We start from the raw sequence: 16,276 nt of genomic DNA on the forward strand, positions 1-16,276 counted from the left end.
GTTCTTATTCACCTTGTGAAATGTTTTTACATTACACAAATATATACATCATTTAGAGCCCTATTTCTGAGGGTAGATCTTAAAAAAAAAAAAAAAGAAAAGAAAGAAAGAAACAAAAGGAAGGACTGACCTTTTCACTTTCCAGATAAGTAAAAATATATGTTGGATGAATTATGACACCATGAATGTTTTTAAATGGTTACTTGTGATGAATATCATGTCCTCCAAAATAATTATGCCCTTTAATTACAGTAAATTATTTGACTAAATAGTTGCGTTGGGTTCTTTGTGGGTTTTATTTGATTGATTACTTACTAAATGGCCGTTCCAAATTGAGATTCTGAATACTGAGTTCTCAGTTTCAAAGAGATATCTTTACCTTGATAAATTTTCTATATCACCAATTGCATTTGAATAAATAATGAAAATTAACATTACTTTTTTTAATCTGGAAAGTTTTCATATTAGTTTCAACAAAAGATTCACGGTTTTTGCAAAAGTGGTTCTAATTTTCTCTTACTAATGAGATCAACAAGTATTTCAACAAAAGTTCAAAAGTTATGACAAATATGAATAAAAGAAGTATTTCTGGATATTTATGTAGCTAGGCTTGCAAAATAAGTTTCAGTTTAGACAGAGTATCTGCTTTGGTTCTGTGAAGATACTTGTTTATCCTTCAGCTGAACAATTTTGGTAGTTAGAGGTTGTCAGCAGAATTGGCTGAGTTTAAATTCAGTGATAGGTTAACCTCCATTTCCTTTATGTCTCTTATTCTTTAAAAGCTTAGTTTGAATTTCCATATACAGGTGTTGTCTTCCATGAAACTTGCATTGATCCTAGTTAATACTTCAAGAATCAAAGGAATGTGAAAATAAATGTAAAACACTTCTACTGGATAATTATGGTATTTTTTCTTCTGTCTCTCGCATTTGTGTCAGTAGTGAATTTTCTCTTTATTTTTATATGTGTACCTAATATTTTAATCCTGTTTTGTTCTTTAGCCCTCTTGTATGCTGAAGGCCAGTAGCATAATTGTGTCCTTCATTTGTTCATTTTTCATGTTATGTCTATCAGTTTTGTTGAGATACACTTTTTAACTTTCTTCTTCTGTAAGGAAGGCTAAACAGCAGTATGTAATTTACTTTATATCAGAGTTACATACCATTGAGATTAATAGGAACAGTGTATATCCTTTTGGAAGTATTTTATCTCAGTCTCTAAGGATTTATTCAAACAACACAACATTTTCTTCACATTAGTAACCACCAAAATGAGAAACTCGGATTTAAATGACAGTTATGATTTTGCATAATATCTTTTTTCTGTGATTAGGATAGAGTTTTTTTGTCAGACAAATAAGACAAAAATGTGTGAGGTCTTATAGATAATCACAGCAATACAGACACTCATACTTAAGATAGTTATGTTTTGATATAATCTTGGGTATCAAAACACTTTGCTCTGACAAAAGGGAAAACAGCAAATTTCAGTAATCTTATGAAACAAACTGTCTAATGTTCCATTTTGTTTATGTAAAACTTGCAATAAAAAGGGAAAGTGTGACAAAAATCATTCTCAGTCTAAACATCCTATTTCTGACTCTTTCTGAAGACCACTCATTCTATTATCAAGGTTTTTCAAAATCTTTCTGAACAAATGAAATTATTTAACGTAAGTCTATTAATGGAGACTCTCTTATGAATACTTAAAAATACCAGATGGCAAAATGATATTTTTATTTTAAAAGTCTACTGTCCATGAGTTAAAGTAGTTGTTTTGCGAAGGAGAATTAATGTCATTTCACATGATAAAAGTAACGTGTTTGTGACGGGTAAAGTGTAAGGATTTACAGTATAATTGGCTGTTTTTTCCCTGCTTTTCAGTGCTTAGCTCTTGTAAAGGGTGTGATAGGTGAGTATCCAGGTGCTCAGCAGCTTTAAGTGCTCTCAATTACTCGGAAATGGAACAGATTCCCCAGGGAACTAGTCACAGCACCAGGCTGCCAGAGTTCAAGAAGCACCTGGACAATACTCATTCTTGTGGTCTGTTTTCTGGGTGGTCCTGTGTGGAGCCTGGAGTTGAACTTGATTCTTATGGATCCCTTCCAACTCAGGATAGTCTGTGATGCAGTGAATTAAAATTTTGTTTGTTTTAATAATTTACATGAACATTTGAAAAGTAGAAGTGCAAAACTTAGCACCATACTTTCAGAAGGCAAATAAACTACTATTGATAACAGAGGGGGACAATCTTGCTTACCTTGAATTCAAGGGCAAGTTTCATGCCGATTTCAAAAGAGCTACAATTTCACCTATAGGGTCTTGCAGTGATGTGCTCTACTTCAGCTGTTTGTCTATGCATTTCCCCTTCTCGGTAGCTCACCTTGTGCTTACAGTTCTTGCATTATGTACCATGACAGGTTCCACTGGCAGCTCCAGACATCACCCTCCTATTGTTCTTTCCTTATTCCCAGGCTCAACAGCTCCCAGGCTGGCTGCAATTCTTCACTCAGCAGCTGGCTGACATCTCTCATCCAGTCTCTCAGGTGTGAGAGATCTTGAAAATGTTTAAAGATTTATAAAGCGCATGCATATTGCAATAACTGTAAAACATTATATAAAAGACAAAGCAACATCAAATTTATAACAATATGTAATGATATAATAATTGTAATTATAAGGAACTATCCAAATGTACCTTATAATTAATCAGCTAAGTGGCCTCTCAGAGAACACTGGATTTCTTAAGTTTTGCCCATTTTGTTAGTGATAGTTTTCTCAATTTCAATAGTACTGAGTTTATTGTCTGGTTTGTTTGTCAAGTGTTCAAAGCCAAGGCACTGCTTCTGGCTAGGACTGTATAAGCATATTTATAGGTGTAGATTCCTTGTCTGCATTCCTGTCCTGGAAGCTGAAAGTAAAGATCCAGCTGCTTGTCCCTTCTCATACCCTTCTAACATCCTAAACTCTCACTAAGATTTCCAGGCACCCATGTGGACCGTGCTGTCATTTCTCTCTTCAGGGACATGAGTTAAGGATAAAAGGTCTTCATATTAATCTAAGAAATGTTTTTACATTCTTGACTAAGAAACACATGAAAAAGCATTAAATTGTTAAGATATTTCAATCTACAGTTCACTGAATATCGTTCAAATCAATGTAAAGGACTGGCAAGAATAGGGCTAGATTGGTGAAAACTCAACCATACGTCAGACTGGGAACATGAAGGTGAAGTAGATCTTGTTCATGAACTGTTTGCTGCTTTTTATAGATATGTTGGGAATTGTTTTGGAGGAAAATTAAATTATTCATACCTGGTTATCCACTTTCAGTTATGGCCAAATCAAGTTTCAAATTTTAATTAATTCAGTGGCTCCTAGTCAGTAACCTGTAGATCACTCTCAGCTTTTATATTTAAGAAAAGTGAATTGTACACAAATAATCCAACTGGAGAACACAAGGATTAGGGATTAGCAGTGCATTTTCCAGAATTGTTGTGGACAAACCAAATCTCCCTCATAACTTATTATCTAGTTTTCTTGTTTTTGTGTTTTAATAAATTACAAAATTGCAAATTTTATCACTACGCTTCCCTTTCCCTCCTGCAAGTCCATTGAAAATACTAAATCTTTATTTCTTTTGTTTGGGATGTTTCAGGTCAAATGTTCTCTCTTTTCTTTAGTCTCATGAATGTGTGTGTTCTGATTTAAGGATATATAAAGTACATAAACAAATGCCACAAATCTTCCCTTGGAGCATAAGTCGCTTCTATAAGCAACTAATCTTACAATGCTTAACGTCATTACTCTTTCTTAAAAAAACATATATGGGTCACTACAAAAGTAATGCCTCCTATTTATTTCCATGGAAATTACTGCACAGGAAATATGCGGAACTGTTGGAGAGGGTCCAGATGAAGGCCATGAACACCTCTCCTATGAAGGGAGGCCGAAGGAACTGGGCTTGTTCAGCCTAGAGAAGAGAAGACTGTGGGGAGACATCATTCCAGCCTTCCAGTATTTAAAGGGGGTTTATAAGCAGGAGGGAAAACAACTTTTTACATGGGTAGATAGTGATAGGACAACGGTAAATGGTTCTAAACTAAAAGAGAGGAGATTTAGATTAGATGACATGAGGAAATTTTTCACTCAGAGGTGCTGGCACAGGCTGCCCAGAGAGGTTGTGGATGCCCAATCCCTAGAGGCCAGGATGGATGGGGCCCTGGGCAACCTGATCTAGTACCTGATCTAGTGGTTGCCAACCTTGCCTGCAGGAGAGAGGGTTGAAATGCAATGATCCCTGAAATCCCTTCCAATTCAGACTATTCTTTGATTCTATTATTCTATGATTCTTAGGCTTGTAGCTTACATGTAGAACATGGTAAATCACATTCACCATAGTCAGAAAGAATTTCTGCAGGAGTTGCAACCTCTCAGGAAGGTTTTTACGTACAGCCCATCCTTTTTTAATTCTAAAGTATAAGTGAACCCGGACTGGTGCCTTTTTAAGACTGGTAAGAACTGGATGTGGCTAGACACTGAAGATGGAGAGAGGTTAGGCAATAAATGAAATTTCTTCTAGGAGACAGATTTAAGTATGGTTATAGTCAGATGCTGTGAGGTGCATCTGTGCAGATCTGTGAATTCTGAATGTGTAAGTGCTGCAAGGGGACAGGGACGGAGTTGTGAAGAGAGAATAAAGTCTCTACATTTCAATACTTCCTTTTTAGCCTTGCTTTTAAAATTCAGCCACTCCCCACCCTGTGGTTTCCCATCATCTTATTCCCTTATTTCCTAAACCCAACCAACATCTACCTTGTTTTGACAACACACCAAAAAATCTTGCTAACTTGGAAGAGGAGAATTAAGTTTTATTCAGAATGCTAAGGTGACTCTGATGAGAGACACACTGGTATAAACAAGGGCAGGATTTAGCCCTTTACTATTATCATTAGAATCAGAAAAATACAAATATCACCTGCCATGCTACAACAGCTATTTGTTGCCTTTTTGGCCTCTATACTTAGTGTTTGAAAAATTAGAGGAAAAACTCATAGCACACTATTGCTCGAAAGAACCCCAGGGCCGTGAGCAGCAGTGAGCTCCCATAGGCAGCCTCTCTGTAAAGTTTACAGAGCAGGTGATATCAGGCATTACACATTGTTAATTTATTGAATATAGCTCTGGCTTCAAGCACTCTTACTAATGCTACTTTTCCTTCAATAGACTTTTCCTTTGCAAATTCTTTTTCTGAGATGAAAATCTTTTGCAAGAATGGATAACTCCCTTTCTCTCCCTTCTTCAGTCAGATTCTGAGATTCCTGGGATAACCTCCTGTTCCTGTTACCGCTGTCTCTAATTCACTATTGGCACTGGAGAAAAATTTCACTGAATAAAGCTTATGATGATCCTTTTCCATTTGCTGTTCTTCCATTATTTGTTTCACTCCCATTTTTTTCCCTTCCTGAAAGGTACTTCCTATTTCACTTACTTAAATATGCAGCTAAGCCTCTTTTTCTTGCAAGTCAGCAGTGAAAAAAAAAAAAAAAAAAAAAAAGAGGATACATGAATTAATATCTAGCCACAAAATTTTACACAGCTTGAACAATCAGACTCTTTGTCAAGTCTAGTCAAGTGGTTCCAAACATTTTGGCAGATGGACAGTTGCAGTATAGTTGCTTTCCTTCTTTCCTTCATACTAATCTAGCTCATTAGACTTGTCTCTGTTTAAATATTAGAATTCTCTTTGTTAATCTAGTTTATCTTGACTGAAATGGGCAGATTTTCACAAGTAACTACATCAGTAGCTTTGAGGCTGTCCCTTCCAAAAGAGTGGCAGTGGTAAATACTTGAGAATAAGCTAAAGGGTTTGAGCAACATTGTGCAGCTGGAGAGAGATATATGTCCACAGTCAAGTATGAAACTATATATTGGAACACTCATTGCACTGAAAAGGATACATATCGACTATTCTGACACATTTAAGATATTATATTTTCTACTAAACTAGGAAACTTTTGTTCTATGTGCATGCCTGAATACAAAGTGATTAGGTAAACAATTTGACCAATGCAGTTATAATATGATAACCATTTGGCTGGGAGCCCATCAGGCTGATTGAATTCTCTAACCATTTTGGAAAGTAAGATAACAAAATTACCGACCCTTTGAAGGCATTTTCCTTTTGCTTAATTATAATAATCACCAATTTATTTTCTTATCAGGGGCAAGCACCCAAACTCTGATCTAGTTTTCAAATACTTTGTTATAATGGCAAATAAAGGTTTGGCTTTATTTCGGCAGATCTTCAAGGGATACAAAATATTAAGTAAACACGAACACAATACTGCCATGTAGAATAATAGCTTTATCATTAAAAGAAATGAAATTATTTGTTAGAAGAAATAATATTCCAAGTCCATATGTGACAGATTCTGATTCAACATGACAAAAATGAAACATGAGTTTAATATTTCAACATATATTTTACAAAGGGTTGGAATTTTCAATTAGAAAAGCCACGTGGCAGACAGAGAAATATGCCAAAAGGCAAAGCTTTGGCATTACTATAATACCAAGTTAATGGATAGTGAAATATGTGGGCTTTAATCAAGGAGATGGACTGAAATCAGGCTCTGAAAAGTTGTGTACGAACATCTAAATTACTCACTGAAATTCTACTGTGCGTGTACCTACAGACAAATATCAAAGCATATGGAAGGTGTCTGAAAATGACTAGCATACCCTGAGCTGCTGATTGCAATCAAATTCTGTATAACCTTTTAAAAGCAAATGCTTATCAAAATTCAGTTCGTGTTTTGGCACTATCTAATCTTTCTGTCTCCTTAGATGAATATAACCCGAAGGCAGTCACTCTGCACCAAGAAAATGATCCAGACTGAGGTGCAACTGATTGTACTGGTAATTCACTCAGCATCTAAAGAGCAAGTTGGGGAAAACGCTTATTGTCATTTGTATTTCCAAATCCCTGTTTGTGTTCTCTCCACTTTCCTGTTGTTTGGCTTTTCCAAAACCTTATTGGTGATGTTCCTACTTCTCTGAAAACACCAGTTTTCTATAGACTCACCTTTGAGACTGGCTCTTGATCCTTTCTTATTCTGCTTGAGACAGATTTTGACAGCTTTTGTCACTCACAGTTGCATCCTAATTAAATCTGACTCTATTGATCTCGTTCTATCCTTTAAGTTCCTTCTAATCAAAGATGTGGAAGCCCAAGCCAGCCCTTCTTTCAGACTGTCATCCTGCAGTCATGCCTAGGAAGGGAGGCTGCCTATGGAGGCCAACAGAAAGCAACATCTGTGGGACAGTTATTGTCCAAATAGAGCCATTTGTTCCCTGCGAAGAAAACTTGAAGGTCTTTGTGGTGAAATGATAGCTTTTTACAATCAGATTGTTCTTTTTCCTACATGAGCTTTCTATGCAAATATGTTGGACCTGAATGCCTATGGATATTTAATTGGACACTGTCAAGTAACAGAGACAAAATTGTATGTTTTAAAGCAAATCATATTTTTGATTAATTGGACCATCCTCCTGTCGTATTAGAAAAGACACAAGAGTGGACTAGGCAGGCCAGCTGGCTTGTGTGTTCAAACTGAAGAAAACAGATAACATAAAGCTGTTACCAACACAATAAGGTAGGCTTGGAATTTGTTTATAGCCCACCTATGTCAATGTTAGAATCACAGCTATAAACCGTGAATTTAGGATGCCACCAGCGCTAGCTATACATTGGCTTCCCAGCACCTCCTCCACTCGGTTACTGCTTTTAAGATTCGCACCTTCAAGAGACGAGAGCCTTATGTTTACCCTTTAGGCAGAACAAGTGTCTGCGTGCGTCTGTGTGTCTGCTGTGTAGGTAGCAGGTGGGTTTGGTTCCTAGCAGTTTTTAATTTAATGCTCTCCTTGTAATGTTAGCTGCCTCTCTTCTGACACAGATAACCATGTGAATTTTTGCAGGTGTCCAGCAGATCTCTCAAATTATCATGTTTTTAAATCAGTCGCCTCCCTGATTCTGCAGCAGGTTATCACAGAAACAGTCACAGAGTAATCTCAAACTTCTCCCCTCCTGCAGCACATCCCCCAAAATACATAAATCCATGTCTCCAGGTGGATGAAATAACCTTGCTGTTGCTGAGCTGGGGATGATGGAATAACCTCTAGGTAGGAGGGCACTGCCTGGAGTTGCTTTGTTTCCCAGCACATCCTGCTGGTTGCCACTGCTCTCGCAGTGCCTCCTGTCCCTTTAGTCCTGCCGGCTAAGCAAGCTGAGTGATCTAGCTTAAAATTAAATGAAAAAAAACATATTGCCAAAGGATTTTTTTCACCTGTGTCAATTAATCCAGACTATGCAGACCAAAAAAAAAAAAAAAAAATCAGAAATAAGAGGGCAGCTATCCCCTCCTAGAGAGAGATAACAGCAGCAGCTGGGTTAGTCTGCTTTAGGCAATGCTGTAGGCACACATCGACCAAGTACCAAGGACATTAAAGAAGAGCTCAGGTCACTGTGACACCAGCGGTCAGTCTCTTCCCCTACAGAGGTGACCGACTCCAAGTGGGCTCAGAAAACCAAAAATCAGCAAAATCATATTCATTTGGAAGCTGTTTCTTTCTGTCCTCCTGACTAGCAGCTTTTGCATGGATCCCACATGGCTGCTGTGGTGTGCGGGAAAGCCAGCACGCTTACTGCTGTATTTCAACTGCTAGCTTACAAGCTGCCTAGCATGCACCTATGCAAGATGCATCCATCTCTCAGGCTTGCCCAGCAAGTACCTTCTTTTTTCTCTGTCCCTGGAGAGCTTCTGATGACTGCTTATGACACGGAGTGAAATCTGTCATTCCACACTCGGCCCTGATCCCAGCTAGAGCTATCGTCTGGATGATTGAATTCAATCACTAATGGCCCATTTGCTTTAAGGAGCTCATTCTGCGATTCAGAAGAATATCTTGCCTTCAGAGGGGTGGTTTTGCCAGGGAATACATCTATAGCTCCTCTTGTGTTGGTATGCAGTAGGAAAAATCATTTCTAGCACTAGTTTAAATAGCTTGTAAAATCTGAGATAACACTTGGCCACATTGTCATGAATTTAAAATAATTGCAATTGCTGTCTCAGCATGTTCTCGTTAATGACATTTGAACAATGAAAGTCCATGTGTTTCTTCTGTTTGCTGCTGTCTAGATTGTTGTACCTACAAGTTCTGCTGTTTGTCAGTCCATCTTCTTCCTATCTTCTTTTCACTCATATGTATGGAAGTTTTCATCTCATTTCCTGAACAGAAACTTCCTGTGCCAAGCAATATCCTTTATCATAACTGAGTGCAGGACCCAGAGCTCTAGAGGAGGGAGCCCTGACCCGAGGAGGCATCTACATGTCAACAGTTTGCATCACTGCTCTGAGTTAACCCTGATGGTTTGAAATGGATTGAGAATCATGGCAGAGTATCCACTCTCTTTTGTAACCTTAAGGACAGCAGGAGATAGCACAAGACACTTACATTTCAACCAGCAGAAACAATTTTAATATTTTTCTTTTTGACCACAGCCTAAAACAATCCCTTTGATTTTTGTTCTTCTGAAAATTTCTGTTGAATTTAATCAAGATTGCTATGCAAAAGCTTTCTATAAGGTGACTCATCACCAAGGCCAGATGTGAAGACACAATGTGAGAGGGACCAAAGAAAAAAAAAAAAAAAGAGGAGACAATTCAAATAAATCAATAACTCTGGTTAGGGTGGGAAGAAGGATAGGTGGGAAGAAGGGAATGCCATTTTCTCCCCAGAACAGCATCTGTGTTTTCACAGAGTCATAGAATGGTTTGGGTTGGAAGGCACCTTTAAGATCATCTAGTTCCACCCCCCTGCTACAGGCAGGACACCTCCCACTAGACCAGGCTGCTCAAAGCCCCATCCAGCCTGGCCTTGAATGCCTCCAGGGAGGGGGCATCCTCAACCTTATTGGACAACCCTTCCCAGTGTCTCACCACCCTCACAGTAAAGAATTTCTTCCTAATATCTAGTCTAAATCTACCCTATTCCAAATTGAACCCATTTCCCCTTGTCCTGTTGCAACATGCCCTTGTAAAAAGTCCCTCCCTAGCTTTCCTGTAGGCCCCCTTCAGGTACTGGAAGGTCCCCCCAGAGCCTTCTCTTCTCCAGGCTGAAGAGTGCCAGCTCTCTCAGCCTGTCCCCGTAGGGGAGGTGCTCCAGCCCTCTGATCATCTTTGTGGCCCTCCTCTGGACCCGCTCCAGCAGCTCCATGTCATTCTTGTGTTGGGGGCCTCAGAACTGGACACAATGAAAGAAATTTTCACATAGAAGATATCACATAAGATGTATCCATAAAGAACAAAAGGCCGTGTAACCCTTTCTGCTTCCTGTGTCAGTTTCTTGCCCACAACTTGGAAAAGTTTTGCTCACCATTGCAGTGCAAGCTCTCAGGTTGCTGTACCTGGTGCATCCCTGTTGAGCAGGGAGAGATTCTTCCCCAGGAAAAAACCCTGTGGGCAACTGGAGCCCTGAGATAAGTCTCAATTTCTAAGTTCCTGTATGAGTGTTGGGACCAAGAGTCTACTAGCAAAGAGTGCAGTGTATCACCTTGCTGTGCTTCTCAGGCCATGGTACATCATAAAACCCTGTCTCTTTGTCAGCTGGAGCTGAAAGCCCTGAGGAGATGAAGGCAGAGATTTCTGCTGGGGCTCACACACAGACCTGATGCTCCTTCCTGGATAGCTGCAAGCAACTGCTAAGTATGCAGACAGCAGCATATCAGGTGTTCTGCATCCCACCCAAAGGCCCTTGATCTCCCCACCCACTGTGTATACAGGGTCTGGGAAGGGAAGGAGGTGAACAAGTACTTAAAAATTACATACTACATCTACTTGCAGGCATCTAATTTCTTTTTTCAGGAGCTTCACTTCTTAAATAACCTGTGATTAACACAAGTAACTCTGGCAAATAAGATACTAAAGCAAAACATAAGAGCTATCTTGTGGCAAACTGTGATCCCTGAAATCTCTTCTGCACAAAAAGGATTACCAGAAGCTTTCCTGCATGGCTGTGCAGGGAGCTCTTCTTCCCACCATCCCCTTCAGCAAAAATAAATAAATAAAAACATTCCCTGGGTGTCTGACAGCTTGACTAATTGCAAACAAGTTCTCAAATGAGGAACAGAACAGCAAGATTTTCAATCAGGTCTCTCCACAGTATATCATTTTAATTTGAAATTTATTGAAAATAAATTAATGCAATTATCCACTGAATCTAGTGTTCATTGGCAGTGAGAGAGATTTTAGGCCAAAAGACTAGAATTTAGTATTTAAAAAAATAACATTTCCTGTGCAAAGCTATAGTATAAGTGAATGTACTTTACCAATCAATAGTGGCCTCAGGTTTAAACAGCCATTGTGTGCGAGTCCCTGAGTTCCCTGGGATCCTTCACTGCACATATTTCTTGCCTTGCCATTTGGCTATACCCATGATCTCAAATGCACTGACCTTTTTGCTGTCTAACCTAATACTTATGTCTGCAACCTGTGGCTAAGATTAAATCCTACCTTGCACTCGTCTCTGCTCGTGAAGTTTAGCCTCAGCCCTGCTGCCTGGTTTGCAAACCAGCTGCAGTCCCTGTAACATTTGCATGACACCTGGGAGTGATAAATGCATGAAAAAACATTACTAATGTATCAACCAGCACATCAGGAACTGATGAGGCACTGAAATGAAATAATGATAGCAGATCACAGCCTTCAGTGAATTGTTTAGCAGCGACATGTTTCACATCGCCTAAATTAATGCAAGCAGCTCAGGTCAGACAAAAGAGATCCTTAAGAGAAAAGGTAACTGGATGGTGAGAGGAGACTGGCTCAGGCTGCAGAGGGCTGTTTGAGTTAGGGAGCTTGGCAGATGCAACTCAGTCCTGGTACTGCCCAATGAGTCTTGTATTAGACTGATTCATGAAACAGCTGGAGTTGATTCTAGTCTCTCTGCATGCATTAAAAATTTGCAGTGAGACCCAAGATGACAGGATATTGGTGACTCAGTAGATGACATTCTCCTTTCTGAGTCAGAGCAGACACAGCAGCATGATGCTGGAGGACACTGCTGCTGGACAAGATGCAATAAGATCAAGAACACTGACAATCCCACACTGCTGCTTTACAACACTATTTGCTCAGTTATCCTCATCAGATTCTAACTGGAATGGATGTAAATTTCATCCTGCAGACCAAAGTCCCTCTTGCATTTCTACTGCAAATGACATTTTCGTAATGTTCCCTCTAGAAATTTATACATCAATTCTAAATCGTTGCTGTATTTCAGTCTGGAGATGACTGCAACTGTACACAGAGCTAAGCTAATCCTATATATTGTTTGTAGAACGTTGGGGACCCCAAAAGGTGAAAGAAACAATAGTAAGTTAGAATTTTAATTTATTAACAATTGCAAAAAGCTAATATGGGAATCAAAATTTTTAACATTTTTTATAATGGTAAGTTCTTTAAAAGGAAACAGCATTCTCAGAACAGCATCTCAAAAAGCTTTGGAATCTTCCATGGCCAAGGAGTGACATAAAAACTGCTATTGCTTTGGTGATGTTAAAGGAATAGATAAGATGAGGACTCTGCCTCGCCTCTTCCCCATCTTCTGGACATCATTATGGATAGTCCATCCCCTGTGGAACTTGCTTTCTAAATCCCTGCAATGTGCAGAGAGTAGAGGAGAGGCAGGACTCACAAGGCAGAGTGAGTATTGCAAATGGCGTAAATATCCCATTAGTCTTCCAATACATTTAATTTGGGATTTTGGAAGTTATTTCGCCAAAGCAGGATCAATAACCCCACAGAGGCTAATGCTGACCCTTTGAGTGCATTCAGTTGACTGCTGAGTACACGGTACACCGTGGATGAAACACTGCAGGGGCAAACCTGCAGTCTAGGCTGGTTAGTCTCTAGCACTTGCAAACATCCACCTCTGAAAGCCTGTCTGCACTTCAATACCATGTTTCATTATTTGCATCTTCAAGCAAAGTATTTGTTTAACATAAACATAGACCAAATCTCTTTTCTTGTGGTTCTATGTTGAGTTTGGGGCTGAAAGAGCAACCTTTGCTGTCTCCATTGTGGCAACTACTGCTCTCCCAGCAGAATAAATGGGAGTTTATGCTTCAAAGTCATGGAAAGAAGGGTGCGAAAATGAGGTGACAGCAGAACCAGGCCTCTGTGTCTCCCAGGAGAAAATAAGAATTTAAAAAGCAGCACAGCAAAGGAATGTATCAGCTACAAAATTTGCATTGAACATGTCTCCAGGCATTGCAGAAACTCTGCAATTACCACAGATATGGAGAGTATGAGTTCTTTCAGATTAAAGACAATACTGTCCTGTGAAGGATAACAAGCATGTGTTATAGTATATAAAGGAAAAAATAGTCTTTAACAAAGATAGCCAGAAATGAAGATAGGGCAAATGGGCAAATGAAGTCTATGCTTATGAAACAACCAAGGGAAATGGGTGAACACAATATAAAACAGTCCCCTACTGAATCAGAAATGGCACATCTAGTTTCCTTGGTTGCTCAAGACAGAAAGAAACCAGGTGGGAAAACTACAGAGGACAACAGAAGAGACCACTATTTGTTCAGGAAGATGAAAGGCATCATGAAAATCAAATCTCCATTCAGATGAGAGGAGGGTGGAATAAGAGCAATGCATAAACCTCAAAGCTCATAAAACAGGCCTGTTCCCTCTATGAATTCTTCCCCAACAACAGCATAAATCCAAAGAAGAAAGTAGGGCTTTATTTAATCTGGTAAGAGTTTAGTCCTTGGTCTTTTTCTAAGGAAGTAGAAAACCAAGCTACTTTTCCTCTCAGTATCACAGTTGAATTGCTAATCTTTCCTACATAAATATTTGCTTGGAAGATTTAAGCTTTCACATCAGAGATGTCATGCCATCCTGAAAATGTGGAATGCATACTGAAGCTAGCAATGCTGACTGAAGTCCAGTATTTCACATTGACTACGGGGAACCAGTAGTCTAGGGCTCTCTTCTTAGGTCTGCCAGAGACTCCTTCTGATAATCCAGGTTTTTATTTGGATGTGCCTCAGTGTCTCCATGCAACCTTATCCAGAAAAACTGCTGTGTACCCTAGCTGGCTGTAGAGAGTTTGGTGATCTTAAGATGAAGGCACTTCATTTAGAAGGGACAAAATGCTGTATCTAGAAAATAATTGTAAAATATCAAGTTTTTCTCCCAGGTTTAAAACATTCAGCTCTAATTTCAAATATAACCAGCTGAGCATATACAATGCTTTTCAGTACTTTGCCATAGCATTTTGCTTCTTTTGACCCATAAATTTTAGTCCATAGTTGAAAGTGGATTACTTTTTAACTGATATTGTCTTGATAACTGCAGCTGATTCTTTTGTTTTGTTTTTCTTTTCCAAAAACTAAAGAACAAACGATTATTATACAAAAAAAAAAATTCCTTACTAACGAGTCCTGAACTATATTTCTTTTGCCTGTAATAGGCAAGATTATGAGAGAATTTCTTGATTGTAGAAAAATAGCCATATGACTTTGAAAACAGTTATGCATGTGTCTTAGACACTGGTTGCTTTTAAATAGCAGACTGCCAATGCTTAGACATCAAGCCAGTGATGGAGAACTATATTGTGAAAGAACTGACCTGTCATAAGACAAGAATTTATAATAAAAAGTTATGTAAACCAGCATTCATTACTATTAAATTATTATTTAGAAGTTCCCAGGATTTTTAATGAATCTGCCAGCCTCAAAGCCAAGAGACCTTCCTATAAGGAAAGAGACTACGAGGAATATGAAGGATCTCGTGGTACTTTGCAAATCAGATTTACATCCATTGTAGAAGCACCAGTGCATCCTCTGCTGCAGAGAATATGTGCTGCTTAAGAACATGCCACGACATCAGGACAGGAAATTAAAAATACATCCTATGAGATTGCTAAGGCTAACTAGTTAAATATAATATAAATGCACTACTCAAGCAGGCTTCAATCTGGCTTCCAGAGAAAAACCTGTTTCTTGGAAAAAAAAATTATTAAGAAACAACTGAAGTACAGACATTCAGCTCCTTTAGGATCCACGCAGCTGCAAGTCCCTGAGACCTGTGTTGCCTTGTGGGATCTAATCAAGAGAGCGCATCACAGCACAGATAAAGAAACATCAGATCTAACTGTTTCCAAATGCCATCCCCCAGTCTTTCTAACACATGAGTGACTGACTACCCAATTCCCTGGCAGCTAGGCAAATAATTCAGTGTTTAGCAGAGCTGGGTCAATGCATAGGGAGCCATTGGGGCAGCAGAAGACCCTCAGGCTCTCCTCCCTCCACTACCTGGGAAATACCCCTGGGTGTCCAGGAAGATTGAACTAGTGCTCCTGAGGAGGGATCAGGGCACAGACTAATTGCTACAAGGAGGAGGAAAAAGAAAAGAAAGAACAGCAATCATTACTTCCAAGCTCTTCATCAGCACCAGGGACAACAGCTCTGATTCTGTGGCATTTACACCCAGCATTCCCACTCTGTCCTGCCCCATCTTGCCCTTCTTCTCTGGCAGCAGGTGCACAAGCCCAATCTTTCATCATAAAAGAAGAAAAAAAAAAAAACAATTTACTTGCACTGATGAAGAGCCTAAAACATTTGTTAATTCTTAGGTCAAATACAACATGAATATTTGCATATCACCATGACAAAGGCTTTGGCAAATGTCTCCATAGCATTTACAACAATATTTATGTTTGTGTTAGGACACAACTGCACATTCAGTTGTGCACTAATCCGACATGATTCGCTCTGTCAGGACTGATTGCAGTCTCCCACCAGCGCTATTTTGACTCTCCAAGCTGAGTGGTGAAGCGGGCAGGCGAGCAAGGGCTCCCATGTTCAAATCTAACAGATGTATGAGGAAGGATTTGGGGCACTTCCTTCTCTTTGTTAACCCAAGCTAACAATAAATAAACCTACTTTACTGTGGGACCTGAACCAACAGTGATAAATCTAATCCACTTATGTTACAGAGTAAAAAATAATTGATGTAATGTCTTTGCTTCTACTGTTTAAAGAAAAATCTTCATGACTTTAAATAGCTGGTGTAACAGAGGCTTAAGGTCTGTTAATAATTTATATATCATAGCAAGAAAAAATTGGTAACAGATTTTAAATGAGTCATGAGGGTATGGTCTAACTCTGGCAGTTGGGATGCTGAATGTGAAAATGACACATGA

The sequence above is a fragment of the Numida meleagris genome, chromosome 3 (assembly GCF_002078875.1).
Source record: "Numida meleagris isolate 19003 breed g44 Domestic line chromosome 3, NumMel1.0, whole genome shotgun sequence".
NCBI classification, from domain to species: domain Eukaryota; kingdom Metazoa; phylum Chordata; class Aves; order Galliformes; family Numididae; genus Numida; species Numida meleagris.